Raw genomic sequence first — 20,785 nt, forward strand, 5'->3', positions numbered from 1 at the left:
AAACTCCCACATCCTGCTTTGTTTTTTTTTTATAAAGAGAAACTTTAGCACAGAATGCATATGGCCCAAAGACATGTTGAAACATATACTGAATATACTCTACAAAATTTTAAATATACATATGAAAAATTCTCATGAATATGTGACATAAAAGGTAAAATGAAAATTGACTTTTTGTAATATACTGTTAAGAAGTGGACATTAGGAAATAGTTCATTCTTTTTTTGATACATATGGTAATGAGACTTTAGGGAAGGTTATGGTGTGAAATCTAAGATTCAGGGATTCAGATTTTTCTCAGGGAATTATGTGCAATTAAAAAACAAGATTTAATAGATGTGGTATAAAATTGTCTTAAGTGATTCTATTCCAAGGGGAGGAAATCATATTTTTCTAACATTGAAACTAAGAGAAATTTGGAGAGAATTCAGAAAACAGGAAAACAATTTGGTTTCAGAGAATTAATTGCTGTAATACCAGAGCACTAAACCTGGAGTTTCAAGTGTGTTGTATATGATGACCAGGCCCTACGACGTCATTTTTCTTACCTTTGGTAGGATAGAAAATGACTATGATGGCTTGTTTATTACATTCTAGAATTCTTATTAGATAATTATGTAAGTTGTATTATTTAATGCTTCTTACAAGTCAAAGAGATATTATCATATCTCTTATTTTGCAGATTAGGGCACAATATTTGAATATTAAGTCATGATACCTAATGTTATAGTGTCAGGGAATGGTTAAAGTCCAATCTGAATGCAAAGACAGTGTTCTTTCTACAAACTCTTCAATTATATAGTCTGTATAAGAGAACTCTTTTTGCTGAATTAATCAATTCAGTTACTAGAGTAAAGCTGGTATAATTTAATTTCTCAAAGACCTTGGCTTAATACAGGAACATAATAAATTAAAATAGAGTAAAAATCTCTTGAAATAACTATGATGTGTCTCTCAGGATAATAAAAAAAGGAGGATAACTTCAAGGTCCAATAGTAGTTGGATGATTAAACAAATTATGCTATGTCCATATAACAGGTTATACATATTTTAAATCATTACTTTAGTTGTACAACATAAACTTTTCCATATGTCACCAGATGTTACAGTAAAACATTAAGGGAAAATAATTAATACCAATGAAGGGAAATCTTAACCTAATATTTAATACTTTATCACTTAATAGGGTTTTGAGGAACACCTTTCTTATTTCTTTGTTCCTTTTAATTTAGAATCCCAGAGATCTTGTATAACTGAAAAAAAAGAACCCAGTAAATATTTTACATGTTCTAAAAGTTCTCACATTCTCAACATTATTTAGAAAATGAATGGAAAACATTGACATAACACTAACTTGTGTCTGCCTTATTAAATTTCAAAATCTTTAAAACTGTCACAACTTCCTTAAAGGTAAAATGACCTTTTTTACAATTTAAAAAATAGTCTGGGTACTAATTGAATCTAGAATTAAAACTTGAATCTTTGAGTGTCTTGGCCCTTAAAATAATTTTGTTTCTGAATACCAATTAGAATTTGACCTAAAGACATCTGATATATGAAGGCTTTTTAATTTTTATAATTTCCATGAAAGTAATAGTAAGCACACTAATTCTAGTTTTCTAACAGAGAAGACAGATAAGTGTTGCTTATCTGTGAGGTGTTTCTCTAATTTTGATAATTTCATATCATATATTCTTAAATGGATGTTTTAGGTTTGTATTCATTTGAATTTTTTCTCAATTATGTTATGTAATGATAAACAATCTATTAACAGCACCTTAACAGAAATAATTCTTTAGAGACAATGGAAGAAGCTAGAAGCTCTATTGGTGGTGTAATTTTTTAACAGGTGTAAAGTGTGTTATTACAACATTCAGTTGCTATCCACTTTATTTAATTTTATAACCACTACTATCCTAATAGCATGAACATAAAGCAACTTTAGAGTATTTTTGAGAGATCACTTCTTGTGGAAATTACATCAATAGGTCATTGATTTCTCTGGTACAAATGACCTTGAACAAAATGCTGCCATGGGCAAAACAAAGTCATTATAATTATCCACTACACTGTGGACTGTGTGAAATAATCATAATCCAAAGAAGAAGCTCCAAAATGTTGGTCTCTGGTATGAATCTGTAACTTAAAAGCAGTCACACATTGGTAACATCTTCTTTCCTGAATTATGATACTACATCACAGCAAAGGTCTAAATACACATAGCGACACTTCAACACTCAGAACATTTTCTCAGCATGCCCACAACGTGGAGCTGCAGTGTGAATGAGTCAGACCCATGCGCTGAAACAGGTTGCTGAGTCTAGTGAAACAAAATATACCAGACGGACTGTGAATAAAGTCGTGGGTAGTACCTGAAAGCTTTGCCTTAGGCTGAATTGGAAAGATCTAAACTTTCATTGAAGAAAATATTTATGAATGAGTTACCTAAGATGAAATTAACTAGCACAGATTCAGACTAACACTTGCAGAAGCCCAGATTGTAAATATAAAAATGTCTCTGTTTTTAAGTTGATTAAATCTTCTTGTTCTATTTCTTAGAACTATTAAGTTGTGCCTCTCTATATTTACCTGCCTGTTTTTTAAAACACATACTTTTTTTTTTTTTTTTTTTGCTTTGAAAGTGTGGAATAAAGGAACACTGCTAGGAAAATGAAAAAGCAGGAAAACTTAAAATATGGTTTTTTAGAAAAATATTTGTGAAGCAGTTTAGCATACTAGCTGCTTTAGTAAAGTGGTTAGAACATATATGATTGCTCATGGGTTCCAAATGGGGAAACAAGGACTCAGAAAGCTTAAATAACTTCCCAAATGTAAATCTTGTAGTGGAATCTACAATAATGTCCAATTTGTCCTCTTCTAATTCCAGTCCAGCATTTTTCTGGTACATATTCATTTTTGTTTGGTATATTCTTCAGTATTCCACAGTTTCCTGCATTGAGTTTTTATTCTGTAGTTACTTCCCTCTCTCAGGATTTTCATCCTATTCACCAGCAGAGAAACAGTGTAGCTTTCTCGATTTCTGTTAATCTTTATCACCAGTCACTTAACTGTAGTAGTAACATAAACCTCAATAGCAGAAATGAAGACAACACTTGAAAAATCAGAAAGCTCTCGCTTTTTCTACCTTCTGACCCAGTTTGCAAGAGTATATTGGTAAAAATATCTTGACATCTTTGGAATGCTGTCAAGAAACACAGAGCCCAAATGAAGTCTATATTCATTGTCTCTCACATACATTTTGCCTGTTAAAAATACATTTTGTGCAGTTTAAGCCCAAAGTGTCACAGAAGTACTACATTTCTGTGACTTGAAATTCCAAAGTGAGACATTTCAATCTTCTTTAAGCTGGAAACAATTCTTATACTTGTCACCTCTTGTAGTTTATACAGGTCTCTTTTGATCCTCTTGCAGTTACTTGCTGAATATTGAAAGGGGCCTTTTTGACAAATATAAAACAGGATTTATGTGTGCATGTTTATTTTTATAATTTTTATTTGTTGCTAGGTCCAAGAAGTCTTTTTCTCCCCTTGGCATTACTTTGATGCACCTGTTATGATCCTGCTGAAAGCTCTCTTGCTTCTTTGGAGCCCTGAGAGGAGCTTTGTACCTTTGACATTTTCACTAGCTTTTGACTAGCTGCTAAGATTTCGGCTGCTGTGGTGCAGTACAGAGGCAGCCATGTGTTGGGCTGCCAAGTCTCAAACTCTTGTTTGAGAACCTCCAGACCTCACTAAAGAGGATCTGCAGAACAGAACTGTATTCTTTCACAAGATGGTTGGTGCCAAGGCCGGGTTGGTCTTTGACAGAGCAGAAGCCAGGATAATCAATATCAGAAGCATCCTCACACATGGTTTTCAGGTCAGGAGCTGGGGTTGGGGATGAATTTTGCCAAGTATTGGATATAATGGGGGATATTTAGAAAAGGTGCCAGGCATTGAACTGATTCAAATTTCTCCCAGTATCTACTCTTTTTGTAAAAGCAAGAAATTTTGCATTGGAAATAACCTAATTAGTTTAGAAAACCAAATAAACAAGAAAATAAGCATAGCATTTTTAAAGGCTTAGCTATTTAAGCATTTAAAATACTTTCTCTCACAAAAGCTAAACCCTGTTCATGTGTACGCTGGTTTTGATAAGATAATATTTAGACCGATGTTGGATTATCTTAACTGAAAGTTTTAATATAGCTTTCAGGGATACTTCATGTACTCTTGAAACTATATCACGTATATTTGTATTTATATGTATATCTGTTGATGTTTCTCTCTGTATACGTAGATACATATCCATATCTAGCTAGCTAGCTCCCATTTGCAGGTTTTGTATATTTAGTTCCAACAGCATAGAAGGGGAAAAGGAACCTAAGACCATAATATTCAGTGGTTTTACAAGCAGAATATTAAAATTCATTTGCAAGTTCTTAGTGGAATTCAGTAGCTTTTGATTATATGTATTCTACTGCAACTTTTTTTTTTTTTTTTGAAACGGAGTTTCACTCTTGTCACCCAGGCTGGAGTGCAATGGCGCAATCTCAGCTCACTGAAACCTCCGCCTCCCGGGTTCAAGTGATTCTCCTGTTTCAGCCTCCTGAGTAGCTGGGATTACAGGCACCCGCCACCACGCCAGGCTAATTTTCATATTTTTTGTAGAGATGGGGTTTCACCATGTTAGCCAGGCTGGTCTTGAACTCCTGACCTCAGGTGATCCGCCCACCTCAGCCTCCCGAAGTGCTGGGATTACCAGCATGAGCCACCGCACCCAGTCACAACTTAATTTTTTAACTGAATGCTGTTATATATGAGGGTAGCAAACACCTGCGGTCAAGTTTCTCTGGGCCATTTGGAATATTTCAAGAACATTATAGACATAACTTTCATTCCAATTGTTTAAAGAACTGTATGAGTCTGAATGTGGAAATTAACCATTGTTTTCAATGCTAATTTTACAAGACCAATAAGCCTGCAATAGAATGACTAGGAAGGCTACTACCTTCATTAAAGAAAGAAGCTGAATGTGGTGGCTCACACCTCTAATCCCAGCATTTTGGGAGGCCAAAGCGGGAGGATCACTTGAAGCCAGGAATTTGAAACTAGCCTGGGCAATGCAGTGAAACTCCATCTCTACAAAAAAAATTTGAAAAATTAGCCAGTCCTGGTGGTGCACACCTGTAGTCCCAGCTACTCAGGAGTCCTGAGCCCAGGAGGTCGAGACTGTAGTGAGCCATGATTGCACCACTGCACTCCAGCCTGGAAGACAAAGTAAAGTCAGAGACCACAGCCAACCAGAGCATGCATTGCTCTTGGTGGATAAGTGAGGCAAAGCAGTTTATACTGTTTACTCCTCTATTTTCCTCTCTTTCCTTGAATTCTTCTAATATTTGTATTTTTATAGCACTGTATCCACAAAATAATGATATCGATGGTGTGATAGTGTGCTGCTCCACAGGCACATAAATCATCTGACTCAAAGAAATGAAAATCTGGACATTATGATTCCTTAGTGAGCACGATGTGATGTATCCTCCCTCCAGCTGCTGTCAATGACACCACCAGGCTCAGCTCCAGCTCCTCCGGTGCCTCCACACCCTAAATGAGACTCAGCTTCTCACTTAAGACTAAAACAGTGCTTCTGTCTAGATCTGTGTTTTTCTACCATTTCAGTTTAGTTTCCATGTACATAAAATTCGTTTTTTCATGAGTTAGACATATTTTATTTTTCCTAAAAGCAAGTAATTCAAATGAAATCACCTCTTTCGCCACTTCCTTCTTTGTTTGTCTACTTCTTCTTCCTTCCCTCATGCCACTCCTCCCTCCCACTTCCTCTACTTCCCCTGGAACATCATGAAACACTGTACTTGCTGATATATTGTATTTGGTTATGTTAGGAGAGCAAAGGAGTATAACATATTGTTCCATTCCCTGGGAAGCTTACCTAGCTAGATAATATTACAAAATTTTAAGTGTTCTGATCCTCAGAAAGATGAGAGGGAGAGATCAGTAAGGCCTAGGTTAGCAAGGACAGGCTTCATTTAATAAATATTTAATGATGATTTACTGTGTGTAATTTATTTGCATGTTGACTGCCCTGCCTCCCAACCCCTCACCGTTCTGCTACTGTAAGCTCTTCATGTGCAAGTATTGTGTTTGTTTTTTCCAAAATTGTATACTGTCTACCTGTGATACTCAAGGTGGGCACTGGAAAGTATTGTTGAGTGAATGCATAAAAGAATGGCAATTGGAGAATTCTAGGTTTTGCTTCTTTCTTTCAAGGAGATGGTACTTCCGTAGGGAAGCATCACATGAAGAATGTGATGGATTTGCTTTCAGGGAGGGAAAGGATGCACTCAGTTGGGGTCACTCATTGCTGTTTCCTATTTTGTCTAGTTTAAGAAAGGATGAATTCACCCAGCATTGAAATCAAGTGAAAGGTAATTTACTACTTAGTCATTTATGTGTTTTTATCCCAGCATCCAGCTGTTTCCTGGATCATATTTTATTACAGTTTTTATTTATAGTATGTCTTTGCAAGAAAAACATCCGGTGCAGCAGGGCTTAGCAATTGGTGTGTAATAATGTGTATTTTAAAGCTACATAGAAGACACTTTTTGCAAGTTTCCCTAGAACAGTGAGAGTATCAAATCCCCTTCCCCATTTTTAAAGCTGTGAAGGATTTCCCTTGAGATTTATGGTTTTAGTACAATGGAAAGTGGATTAGACTTGAGGTTAGTGATCACGTGTCTGAATCTTCACCCTATCACTTCTTAGCAGTGTGGACTTGGTAAATTAATTAACCTGCGTATGGCTCAGTTAAAACTTGCCTCACAAGTGAGAAGGCGTGAGAGTTAAAGGAAAAAAGATGTCAAGTGTCTGTACTAAGAACATGTATTTTTCTTTTTCCGTCTCTCCAGTATAAACAATTTTTGTTCTGGAAGTCTATTATTACAACTTAGGAAGTAATTTAAATTATTTCATCTGTGTTAATTCTGAATTTTAGCTTCATTTTAAACACTTTGTAGGAATGCCCATATCATATACCTAGTCCATTTTATTTTGTGATTTCTCCAAAACACCAAAATGCAATGCCAGCTCTCAACATATTGTTCTGTCTTTCGACAGGGATTAGAACTCTCTTGGATTATAAATGCATGGATTGCACAGAACATTTTCATGGTACATAATGGGAATGAATTGTTCTTCAAACTTATTTTAGTCCAAAAAAGAACAAATGTTACAAAAGAATCAGGATAATAACTACATTTTTTGGAATCCTTCCTTATAGCATTTATTTTCAGTTCTTTCAGAGAAGCTCATGGAAATGCGCAGTCATGTCTGTAGATGGCATTCTTGTACCGGATGAAATAAAATGGTAATTAAGTATGCGAGATCTTTCCCAGAACAGTCAACCTGTTTAGTGTTAAGTGCATGCTTAACAATCCATGATACCCATTTTTGGAATTAGGAAATAATGCGTGGGAAGTCGATATGTATTTTCAGGAAAAAAATAGAGATCAAATACAAACTGATGGGTTCTATAATAATTGTGTTCTTTTTTTTAAAGTGTCTTAGAGGAGAAAAGTTGAAAAAGGGTCAAGATGAAAGGCTTCACTTTTATTTTCTGGAAGCGTTTAATTAAACCATAGAGGACCACAACTAATAGGACTGTGGACTGGTCAATGTCAGCCCTAAGCCACCCCAAAATAAAATTCTGCAATATCCCCCATTCCTTTAACATACCTTATGTGATAAAGAACTTTTTGTACATTTTTAAAATTTCTTTATGATTAGCTTTTTCCTGGTTTATGTAAACTGTTCACATATTTTTTCTTTCCTTTTTTTTCTTAAAAAAAAAAACTACTGTAATTGGATTTTTGTGTTTCTAATCCTGGCCAGGGTACTAATATTTTGTTGTCGTATATATTTTTGTAGTTTATGAAACATTAAGAAAAATTTCACCTAAAAGGGTGTTTTAATAGTCTGATTATTGGAATAAATTATTGGGATAAAAGTGCACTCTTGTCCTGGAAACTGGCATCTGGGGAACAGCATTACCTACCACATATGATCTAAGACATGTATATGTTGTTTATTCTAAGTTGCCGTTGGTACAAAGAGATTTGAAAACAAGCACCATATTTTTTCCTCCTAAGAACTGTAATTCCTTTGTTTATTTTTGTTTACCAGAATGTCCAGGGGCCTGTATATCACAACTGCTGGGCTATATCCACTTCCACCAAATCAGACTGGGACAAATATTTCATCAGCCTTCACTGATAGCAAATAACACCCAACTTTTTATCTCTATTTATTATGAACAATGATAATAATTGTTATATATAGCTGACATTATTAAAAAGACCCAATATTACATAAACGTGATCATAGCTACAATTATGTAAATGTTCTAGTTCTAAGATTATTTAAATTTAGCTTTGTGTAGAGAAGCCATGCTGCATAGTTTTCTTTTGGTGTTCAACGGAGAAAAATATGATATAGACAAATAATGAAATGCTGGGGTCTCATTGGACTGGTGGAGATAGCCATGGTGAGATCGAGCATTGATTAAAAGGTATTTTAGCACCAGCAAGTACTAAGTTCTGTGTTAGGCCCTGCAGAAACAAAACTGGGAAAGATGTAGTCCCAGCCCTTGAGGGTCAATAACTCAGTGCAGGGGGCAGTAACATGTAAAACTGTAATAAGACAAAGCCAGCATTATAAGATATATAAATACAGGATGTTTTAGAGTCGAAGAGGACACAACTAAGTTTACTTGAATGAGTTGAGTCAGTCTTCATGTGTTGGAACTAAGTCTTGAAGATAGTCATCGGAAGATTTTTTCAATTTACATTTTTTTCCAATGGTTAAATATGACACATAGTGTAAAATATATATGTGCCATTTAATGGATGCATATAAAGTGAACATTATGTAAACATCATCAAGTTAGAAGACAGCGCAATGAAACATCGCCATCTAGAAACATGGGCGTATTACCAGATTGCAAACTCTTGTTTCCTCCCAGATGTAACCAATATCCTGACTTAACTGAGAATCATTTCTTTTCATTAAAAAAAAGTAATATGCTTTTTTTTTTTTTTTTTTGACGGGGTCTCGCACTGTAGGCTAGGCTGGGCTGGAGTGCAGTGGAACAATCTTGGCTCACTGCAACCTCCGCCTCCCAGGTTCAAGTGATTCTCCTGCCTCAGCCTTCTGAGTAGCTGGGATTACAGGCACCCACCACCACACCCAGCTAATTTTTTGTATTTTTAGTAGAGACGGGGTTTCACCATGTTGGCCAGGCTGGTCTTGAACTCCTGACCTTGTGACTCGCCTGCCTCAGCCTCCCAAAGTGCTGGGATTACAGGTGTGAGCCACCATGCCCGGCCGTATGCTTTCTTAAATAGCAGAGTTTTGCCTAGTTTTGAACAGCTACCATACTATATGGATTATTCTGTGTCTGGCATCTACTGCTCAATATTTTGTTTGTAAAATCCATCTATGTTATTGTATACAGCTGTTATTTATTCATTTTAATTGCTGAATATTTTATGAATATAACAATTTATTGAGCTATTCTATTGCTGATGGATATTTGAGTGTTTTCACATTGGGGCTATTCAGAATAATATTATGGAGAGCTGCCTGTATATAATTGTTGCACGTGCTTATGTTTTCCTACAGTGCACACTGAGGAGAGAAACTGCTGGATTATAAGTTTTGCATACTCTCAGATTTACTAGATAATGTCACACTGCCATTTGATATGGTTGTATCAATTTATATGCTCATGATATGAGATGACATCTCCACATCCTCAGCAACACATAGTATTGTCAGACTGTAAATTTTTTAACCTCGCAGTGAGTTTGTCATTATATTTTACTTATTTTAATTTATATTTCCCTTATTACTAAAATTTATTGATATTTGCCTTCCCTCTTTATAAAGCATTTGCTTGAATATTTTGCCCATTTTTCATTTGGGTAGTCCTGTCTTTATCTTATTATTGGTAAGAGTTTGTCATTGTCGTTGTTGGTGGTGGTGGTGGTATTTTTGTTTTTATAGTCCCTATTTAGTTATATTTTTAAAAAATATATTCTCTTACATTATGGTTTGCATTTGCACCATTTTCATGGTGTCTGTGATGCACTAATGTTGTCAATATTTATATAGTGGAATTTATCAATCATTTACTTTATTATTTGTGCTTTGGGGGGGCTTTAAAATTTAGTCTTTGCCCCAGGAAATAAAAATATGCTGTTAATTATTTTCGCATAGCCTTATGGGCATGCTTTTCACAAAGAGACCTAGAATTGAATTTTAAACACAGGGCCATGCAAGTCCCATTTAGTTTATTTTCTATTTAAATTGATTTCCACTTGGCCCCACATCATTTTCTGCAAAGCTTTTTTCCCCCCACTACTCTGCAGTGCTAATATCTCATTTGTCAAGTGTCCATAAATAAATTGGTCTATCTTTGAGCATATTATTCTTTTCCTTTTGTGTATGGGCCTGTCGTCGTCATTGTGCTACTACCATAGTTTGTTATTACTAGAGGTTTATTATAAGTCTGCAAGTCTAGCTGAGCTTTATTCTTCAAGAATGTACCTTCAGATAAATTTTTAAATTATGTTGTCAAATTATATGAAATTTGTTATGGTTTTGGGTGGGATAACATTCCATTCATATTTTTGTAATGTTTCAACTTTTAAACAATGAACATAGTATGTAGCTTTGTTAGTTAACTGCCTTTAATGCTTCTCAGAAATATTTTGTAATTTTCTTGGCGATATCTCACACATCTATTTACAGTTATTCCCAGGATATCTAAATTGATATTCACTGATGCTATTGCAATTTATTGAAACTTTGTTTTCATACTGTTGTTTATAAATAGGAATGCAATTTAATAATGTATGTTAAATTTATATCCAGCAACCTTGTTAAATAACTTAATTAGTCATAGATGTTTATTTTACATTCCTTTGTATATTATTCTGTTGTCTGGGAAAAAGACTTTTCCCCATTTTTTTCAATCCTTATACATTGATTTATTTTCTTGTTCTGTTGCTGTGATTAAAACTTCTACAATGTTGAATAAAAGTGGAGATATTTCTTCTGATGATGATTCTAAATTAAAGTGATAGTTTAGTTATTCATCAATAAATGTGAGGTTTTCTGTAGGTTTGGTATATATTATGTCAGATAAAGGGAGTTTCCCTCTATTTTTAGTTTGCTAAGAATTTTTTAATGAATGGATATTGAATTTTATCATATGGATTTTCTCAAACTATTAGAAGACATAATGTGATTTCTTCTAATCTATTCATTTGATTATTAAACTGATGATGCTAACTAATCATCAAAACTCCAAATCCAACTTAGACATTACATATGATTTTTTATATATTGATAAAATCAATTTATTGTTTTTTTATAGGATTTCTGTATCTGTAACTATGAGTAGAATCTGGCTTGAGGTTTTTTAATGTGCAAAAAATTTGAACTGAAGTAAGAATCAAGGTATAAAGTGTCATACACATGCAAAATAGAACATATTTTTAATTGTAAAATTGTCTACTTTTCCTAGTAAAATAAAAAGCTTTCACAAAGAATGTTAATATTATCTTGGAATTCTAAATGTTTATTTAACTTTCTTACTGAGGATATTCACAAAGTATGTTCAGGTGTGAAATTTATGCTTTATTTCTTATCTCATCCTGATTTTGTCTCTTTTCTATATGTATAGCTTCAGACAAAAGAGAAGCAAATTAAAGTCCATCCCGCCATCCTTCCAAAGAGCAAAGAAAGTCCATGGAAATTCATCAACATCCAGGTTTCATTGTCTGTCTGTCTGTCTTTTTCTGACAAATGAATCAGGGACTCAAGTGCTCTAAAGCAGCTCAGGTTGATGATTGATGGCTTATAGTTGACTGTAACATGAATAACTTCTAATTTGGGGGTGTCTATATATTTTATGCTTGCTCTTCACTTGTAGTTTGAGAAGGACATGTGGGAAATCCCACTCTGTGTTCTCCCAATTCAGTTACACTTGGACTTTACAATGTAGTCATAGCTCTGACAATGAATTAATTTTTTCCAAATAATCCAAAAGCACAAAAGCAGTATAAGATAAAGGCTTTCCTTTAAGGATATGAAAAATATACTGGATAAATAAATGATACCTATATAAAACATTTTTAACAAAGTATAAAATAGTATGCAATCTTCTTCCAAAATGGATAACATGGCAAACAAATATGTTAAAAGTTTAGAAAAGTGAAATATTTGTTTTAATTGATAGAACTTGAACTAGGGCTTATTGGATTTTCAGGAAAAGATACATACAGGAGGAGAGTAAAGGTGGGGGATATAGTATAAACAATATTCCCTTTTCTCTTATCATTGTAATTGTGTTGGATCTTCAAGGGAGGAATATACTTTGTAGCAGTGATGCTGTGAATGTTTGTGTCCCCCTAAAACTCTGCATGTATAAACTGTTCTCAAATCTTTGGTTCACTCCTCAACAGTACTTACATGAGGGAGGCTCCAAACATTCCGAAGCAACATAACTGGCAGGCTAAAAGAACCAAGTAGTAAGTCTAGATGCTGGCTACCACAAGTGAGACAGATTGTGAAGTTAGTCCAGACAAGTTAACTAAAAATAACATTCTTCAGAGGAAGATAACAGAATCCAGAGTTTAATACATGTCCACAAACTTCAGTTGAAAATAATAAAAAATATACATGCAAGGAAATATGAGAAACAGGACCAAAAGTAAAATTAAAAGGCAGTTAATATTAAATAAATCATAAACTTGAGATGTCTACATGTTGCATTTAGCAGATAAAGACTTTCAAGCAGTCATATTAAATATGTTCAAGCACTTAAAGGTAAATATGTTTACATTGGAAGAACAGAGGTGGAATATCAGTATCTGTCTCTATCTATCTAAATATCTATCTATCATCTATCAAGAGTGCAAAGTGGAAATTTGAAATACAGTTTCTATTGAATGCATATTGCTTTTATACCATCACAAAATCATAAGTTGAGATATCATAAGTTGGGGAACATTATGTATTGTTAAGAGGTGAATTCTCCCCTAAATTTATGTATGTTTTCAGTGAAATACCAAAGTCTCAAGAGGCTGTTTTATATTAAATGACAAAGTATTTAAAATATCTATATGGACATATAGAAGACAGAATAAGCAAAACAATCTTGAAAATGATGCCTATAATTGGAGCATTTACACTATTTGACATCAAAGTTTAAATTAAAGCCAGAGTATTCAGTAGTGTATGGAACTGACGCGAGAATAGACAGATAGATCACTAAAGCAAAAAAGTAAGTTCAATGAACTTTTAGCAAAGTTGCCAAAGCAATTCAGTTGGTAAAGGAAAGCACTGTTAATAAATGATTTAAAAACACTGTTCAATTGAATGTGTCTTTGTGTGTGTATGTGTGTGCATGTCACACCATGCATACAAATCAATTCATGATGAATCATAGACTTAAACATAAATACAAAATCTAAGAGTGGAAAGATGGTTACCAGAGGCAGGAAAGGGGAGTGGGGAGGGGGAAATAAAGAGCAGTTGTTGAATGGGTAGAAACATGTAGTTAGATAGACAAAGTAAGATCTAGTGTTTGGTGGCATAATAGGATGACTATAAGTAACAATAATTCTATATTTCAAAATAACTAAAATAGTGGAATTGGAATGTTTCTAACCAAATAAATGATAAATGCTTGTGGTGGTAGGTATCCCAATTACCCTGATGTGATCATTACACATTGTGTGTTTATATCAACATATCAGGTGTATCCCGTAAATATATACAACTATTATGTATTGATAGAAATTATTTTAAAAAGTATAAAACCTGTAAAGCTTTTAAAAGAATACAAAAATATATCTTCTCGACTTACAGCACAGTAAAGAATAACCAAAACATTAAAAATGCTATGTAAACTGCATCCAAATGAAAAGTATTCTCGTGAAAAGACACTTATAATATGCGCACAGGCACAAATTAGAATAAATATGCATAAAATCTATATTGGGCAAAGGCTGGTCTAGAATATATAAAGAACGCCTACAGTTTAATTATTAAAAGACAAACAAATAGAAGAACAAAGGACATGAATAGACACTTAGATCATAAAGGAAGATATATGAAATATGAAATGGCAGTTAGCATATGCAGATTGCTCAGTTATTAGTCATCATGGAAATGTAAATCAAGACCATAGCTCAGTTATTAGTTATCATAGAAATGTAAATCAAGACTGCAATGAGATATCATACCACATAAATTAAATCAGCTGAAATTAAAGACTTAAACTGATTCTTACTGAGCATATAGAATAACTCCTATATTGATTGAAGTTTAGAATGATATAATCACTTTGGAATGTGTTTTTGACACTTTATTATAGTTATACACAACCCTTACTCATTAACTTGGCAATATATCACTAGATATTTACCCGAGATAAATTAAAATATATCCATATAAAGACTTGTTTATACGTACTCACAGCATCATTATTCAAAATAGCCCAACATGGTAAAATGGAAATATCCATCAACAGCAGAAAAGGTAACCAAACTGGTGTATTTACACAATGAGTTCTGAATATAATAGGAAGAAACAAACTAGTGATACATGCAACAACATGGCTGAATAGCAAAAGCATTATGCTGAGTGAAATAAGCCAACATACGATTCCATTTACATGAAGTACTTAATATTGAAATCTAATGGTGCACAAATCAGAACATTGGTGCTTTGTGTAGAGTGGAAAGATAACTTTCTCAGATTACCTTAATGTTTCTTATCTTTATAGATTATTGGAGTGTGCATTTTCAAAAACTCATTGAATGGTGCATTTAAGGTTTGTGCATTTCACTGAATATCACTACTCACACTCACCCCTCATACATACACAATAACTGTGTATGAGGGGTGACTGTTAGTGACATATAGTATACAAATAATGACATATTAACAAGTAATGAACAGTTAATAGATTTTTTTTATTTTGTAGTGGTGTGGGATAGCAATCCTGAAACTATTTTCTGGCACTTTAGTTGCAATCAAATGAATGAATATATTGAGGATGATAGGAGGGGCTATTCCTAACTGTTAGAGAATGTGTACTAATATGGAAAAGGGAAAGACAAATTTTAACTTTGTTTTATTGGACTGGAATTGGAACTATAATATTAATGTTCTTCCAATATAGATAGGTAGGTAGGTAGGTGGGAAGATAGATAGAGACACACAGATACACACACACAAATACTTCCGTGTTCTACTTTTTAACAGTACCTGGCAGCAATGTCATATTGATTGCAATGATCATAACTATCTCGCAGATCCTGGTTTTCAAATATCATTCTCCAATAAAAATAACGAGGACTCCTTGGATAAATGGATGGTTCCAGGGCCTGGGTAGGTAAACTACAACATCAACCTAGAATATTTTTTTCCAGAAAGTAAATGGTTTCTCAAAGAATGTCAGATACAGGTGGAAAGCACCCAAGGGCCAAACTGAAGAGGCTCCAAATGTACACACCCGGCACAATTTGAGTATCAGAAATGAGTAACTACAGTAAAAGATCATAATGTGTTTAATAAAGTAGGAATCTATGAACCCAAACTGATATAAGGAAATGAATAAATGAGAGAGAAAGGAAGTTCTTCCTTGCAATAGAATATCAACAAAATATGTAGAAAAAAAGAAGAGGTTAGAAAGTCACTAAATTGTAGGTATAATAATAATAATTGCCTCAGCCAAGAATGATCAATATGTGCTACCACTAATGGGTAATATTTTGATAAGGGGCATCATTATCATCATCGTTTCCAATGGGAAACTCAATATGAAGGAGATTCCAAGAAGAAGTAGGCTTTTCTCTTTGAAAATTTTAAGGGGAAGAATGACAAATAAGAGCAGAAAAAACACTTACTTCATATTAGAGACTAAAGCAATATGATAGTAAGGCAACTAAATGCAGGATCATGGACCGGATCCAAGATTGGATCCTATACTGGGAAAAACTATTGAGGACATAATGAGAAAGATTTATGTTAATATTAAATTTATTGATTTTGATAATTATTGTGTGATTGAATATGAAAATTTCCTTGTTCTTAGGAAACAATATATATACACTGGAGTGTATGTGGGAGAGTGAGAAAGAATGAGTAAATAGAGCAAAGTAAATAGAGCAAAATGTAAATAATTAGTTTATCTTGGTGTATTAGTCAGGGTTCTCTTAGAGGGGCATAAGTAATAGGAGATACATATATATATATATAAGATAAACTCCTATATATATATATATATATATATATATATATATATAATTTACACAATCACAAGGCCCCATAATAGGCTGTCTGCAAGCTGAGGAGCAAGGAGAGCCAGTCTGAGTGAATCCCAAAACTTGGAGTCTGCTGTTCCAGGGCAGGAAGCATCCAGAATGGGAGAAAGATGCAGGCTGGGAGGCTAGGACCATCTCTCATTTTCACGTTTTTCTGTCTGCTTTATATTCCCTGGAAGCTGATTAGATGTGCCCACTAGATTAAGGGTGGATCTGCCTTCCCCAGCCCACTGACTCAAATGTTAATCTCTTTTGGTAACACCCACACAGACACACCCAGAATTAATATTTTGTATCCCTCAATCCAATCAAGTTGACACTCAGTATTAACCATCACACTTGGCAAAAGTTATATTAGTGTCTAGAGTCTGTACAATTTTTGAAAATTTTCTATAAATTTGAAATTATATTGAAATACATAGGTAAGAATGCACACCTAACTTTTTCCATTGCTAATTATATAGTGTTGGTTCTGGAGAATGATGACTAATATATTACTAATCCTAAAAGTTTGAAAAAAAATCCAGCTTGCCTTCTTAGAAAACTAAAAATATATTAAGTAAAGAAAATTAGCAGGTTGTTCAGCTTCCATGTATTTGTGCAGTTTTGAGTGAGTTACTTAATCCTGAATTCTAATTTGATTGCACTGTGGTCTGAGAGACTGTTGTTATGATTTCTGTTCTTTTGCATTTGCTGAGGAGTGTTTTACTTCCAATGATGTGGCCAATTTTATAAGTACGATGAGGTGCTGAGAAGAATGTATATTCTGTTGATTTGGAGTGGAGAGTTCTGTAGATGTCTATTAGGTCCACTTGGTCCAATATCCCTGATGAACATCAGTGCAAAAATCTTCAATAAAATACTGGCAAACCGAATCCAGCAGCATATCAAAAAGCTTATCTACCACGATCAAGTCGGCTTCATCCCTAGGATGCAAGGCTGGTTCAACACATGCAAATCAATATATGGAATCCATCACGTAAACAGAACCAATGACAAAAACCACATGATTATCTCAATAGATGCAGAAAAGGCCTTCGACAAAATTCAACACCCCTTGATGCTAAAAACTCTTAATAAACTAGGTATCGATGGAATGTATCTCAAAATAAGAGCTATTTATGACAAACCCACAGCCAATATCACACTGAATGGGCAAAAACTGGAAGCATTCCCTTTGAAAACTGGCACAAGCCCTTCTCACCACTCCTATTCAACATAGTGTTGGAAGTTCTGGCCAGGCCAATCAGGCAAGAGAAAGAAATAAAGGGTACTCAATTAGGAAAAGAGGAAGTCAAATTGTCCCTGTTTGCAGATGACATGAGTATATATTTAGAAAATCCCATCATCTCAGCCCAAAATCTCCTTAAGCTGATAAGCAACTTCAGCAAAGTCTCAGGATTCAAAATCAATGTGCAAAATTCACAAGCATTCCTATACACCAATAACAAACAAACAGAGAGCCAAATCATGAGTGAACTCCCATTCACAATGGCTAAAAAGAGAATAAAATACCTAAGAATACAACTTATAAGGGATGTGAAGGGCCTCTTCAAGGAGAACTACAAACCACTGCTCAAGGAAATAAGAGAGGACATACATAAGGAAATACATTCCATGCTCATGGATAGGAAGAATCAATATTGTGAAAATGGCCATATTGCCCAAAGTAATTTATAGATTCAATGCTATCCCCATCGAGCTACCATTGACTTTCTTCACAGAATTGGAAAAACCTACTTTAAATTTAATATGGAACCAAAAAAGAGCCTGCGTAGCCAAGACAATCCTAATCAAAAAGAACAAAGCTGGAGGCATCACACTACCTGACTTCAAACTATACTACAAGGCTACAGTAACCAAAACAGCATGGTGCTGGTACCAAAACAGACATATAGACCAATGGAACAGAACAGAGGCCTCAGACTTAACACCACACGTCTACAACCATCTGATCTTTGACAAAACTGACAAAAACAAGAAATGGGGGAAGGATTCTCTATTTAATAAATGGTGTTAGGAAAACTGGCTAGCCATATGCAAAAAACTGAAACTGGACCCCTTCCTTACACCTTATACAAAAATAAACTCAAGATGAATTAAAGACTTAAACCTAAGACCTAAAACCATAAAAATCTTAGAAGAAAACCTAGGCAATACCATTGAGGACATAGGCACGAGCAAAGACTTCATGACCAAACCACCAAAAGTAATGGCAACAAAAGCCAAAATTGACAAATGGGATCTAACTAAACTAAAGAGCTTCTGCACAGCAAAGGAAACTATCATCAGAGTGAACAGGCAACCTACAGAATGGGAGAAAATTTTTGCAATCTACTCATCTGACAAAGGGCTGATATCCAGAACCTACAAAGAACTTAAACAAATTTACAAGAAAACAACCCCACCAAAAAGTGGGCAAAGGATATGAACAGGCATTTCTCAAAAGAAGACCTTTATGCAGCCAACGAACATATGAAAAAAAGCTCATCATCACTGGTCATTAGAGAAATGCAAACCAAAACCACAATGAGATACCATCTTATGCCAGTTAGAATGGCAATCATTAAAAAGTCAGGAAACAACAGATGCTGGAGAGGATGTGGAGAAATAGGAATGCTTTTACACTGTTGGTGGGGGTGTTAATTAGTTCAACCATTGTGGAAGACAGTGTGGCAATTCCTCAAGGATCTAGAACCAGAAATACCATTTGACCCAGCGATCTCATTACTGGGTATATACCTAAAGGGTTATAAATCATGCTACTATAAAGATACATGCACACGTATGTTTATTGCAGCACTATTCACAATAGCAAAAACTGGAACCAATCCAAATGCCCATCAATGATAGACTGGATAAAGACAATGTGGCACATACATGCCATGGAATACTGTGCAGCCATAAAAATGATGAGTTCATGTCCTTTGCAGGGACATGGATGAAGCGGGAAACCATCATTCTCAGCAAACTAACACAAGAACAGAAAACCAAACACCACATGTTCTCACACATAAGTGGGAGTTGGACAATGAGAACACATGGACACAGGGAGGGGAACATCACACACCGGGGCCTGTTGGTGGGTGGGGGATGGGGGTGGGGGGAGGGACAGCATTAGGAGAAATATCTAATGTAGATGACAGGTTGATGGGTACAGCAAACCACCATGGTACGTGTATACCTATGTAACAAAACTGCACATTCTGCACATGTACCCTAGAAGTTAAAGTATAATAATAAAAAAAAAGAAAATTAGCTATATCCATTATGACGAGGAAAACTGAGTCATTATAAATCTTTTAGAACTAGAACTTTACAGTTCTTTAAGCACACCATTTACTAATGTCTTGACCTGCCATGGTTACTCTGCTTTGTAGTTTATTTAAAGATAAAAATAAATGCATTTAAAGTGATAGTGTGGGGGAATGATCACAGAAGAAAACACTGAGCACTAAGAATAAATTTAAATATTGTATGTCACTATGTACTCAGAAAAATTTTGACAATAAATACTCTAAATGTTGTAATTAGAAACTATTGAATAATGATATTATATAGGAGGTTGATATCATAAATATCGACATTAAAATAATTATTTTTCAGAAAGTCACTACTTTTTAATAGTTTTGACCTCCATTCCTTTTCATTTAAACTTTTCAGTTTTCATTTGCTGATGTTTTATATTAAATTTATGAACCCTTTCTTCATCTGCAGTACAGCAAATTTTCTTGCTGTATTTCAGAGACAGGAGCATACATTTAGATTTGGTGGCAGTGTTGGTTTACCTCTGGCCATATATGTAAAAAATATCTGTTCTTCTTAAAATATAGCACTTCATATTACTATTAATATTTCAATTATGAATATATACTGAGTGATCTATAGATTAGCTCTTTTTGATATAAGTATATTCATAAAATCATGGGTGCTCATTAATCATAAATTTATTTCATAATATAAATGTGAATTCAATCTTAAGGCAAATTTTAATGCACTTTTAAATATCATATGACATATATTTTGAAGTTCACTTTATATTTAAGAAAATACCTTTTCTGTTCACATTTACCATCATATTTACACTCACTTCCTTCAGAATTCTTAGTTTTAATTAATCCCAGTCCCTGACTGGGACAAATTATTCAGACTCAAAATATTTTATTTACTACTTTAAATATATTTAAATGTTTTTTAAAATATATTTTTTAAAACTTTAAAAGCATTATTATGCTCAAATAAGAAATCTGTTCCCATTCTATATAGCAGTTAAATTTTTGGTTTCTTATAATAATTTGGCCAAATTATTTGCTAAATTGTTTTTGCCAAATTGAATAATTTGGAGGTTTTGAATAATCAGGGGTTTTT

General features: G+C 34.1%; 1 long non-coding RNA gene across 3 annotated transcripts in view; it reads left to right on the forward strand.

The window, feature by feature from the left end:
- Window positions 1-20,785, forward strand: part of LOC129527033 (uncharacterized) — a 117,968-nt gene that overhangs the window by 25,937 nt on the left and 71,246 nt on the right. For all 3 annotated transcript variants that reach the window (XR_008671866.2, XR_010130948.1, XR_010130949.1), the window contains exon 2: window positions 11,767-11,853. This is a non-coding gene — a long non-coding RNA (uncharacterized lncRNA). The remainder of the gene's footprint in view (window positions 1-11,766; window positions 11,854-20,785) is intronic.

The sequence above is a fragment of the Gorilla gorilla genome, chromosome 16, assembly GCF_029281585.2.
Source record: "Gorilla gorilla gorilla isolate KB3781 chromosome 16, NHGRI_mGorGor1-v2.1_pri, whole genome shotgun sequence".
Classification (NCBI taxonomy): Eukaryota; Metazoa; Chordata; class Mammalia; order Primates; family Hominidae; genus Gorilla; species Gorilla gorilla.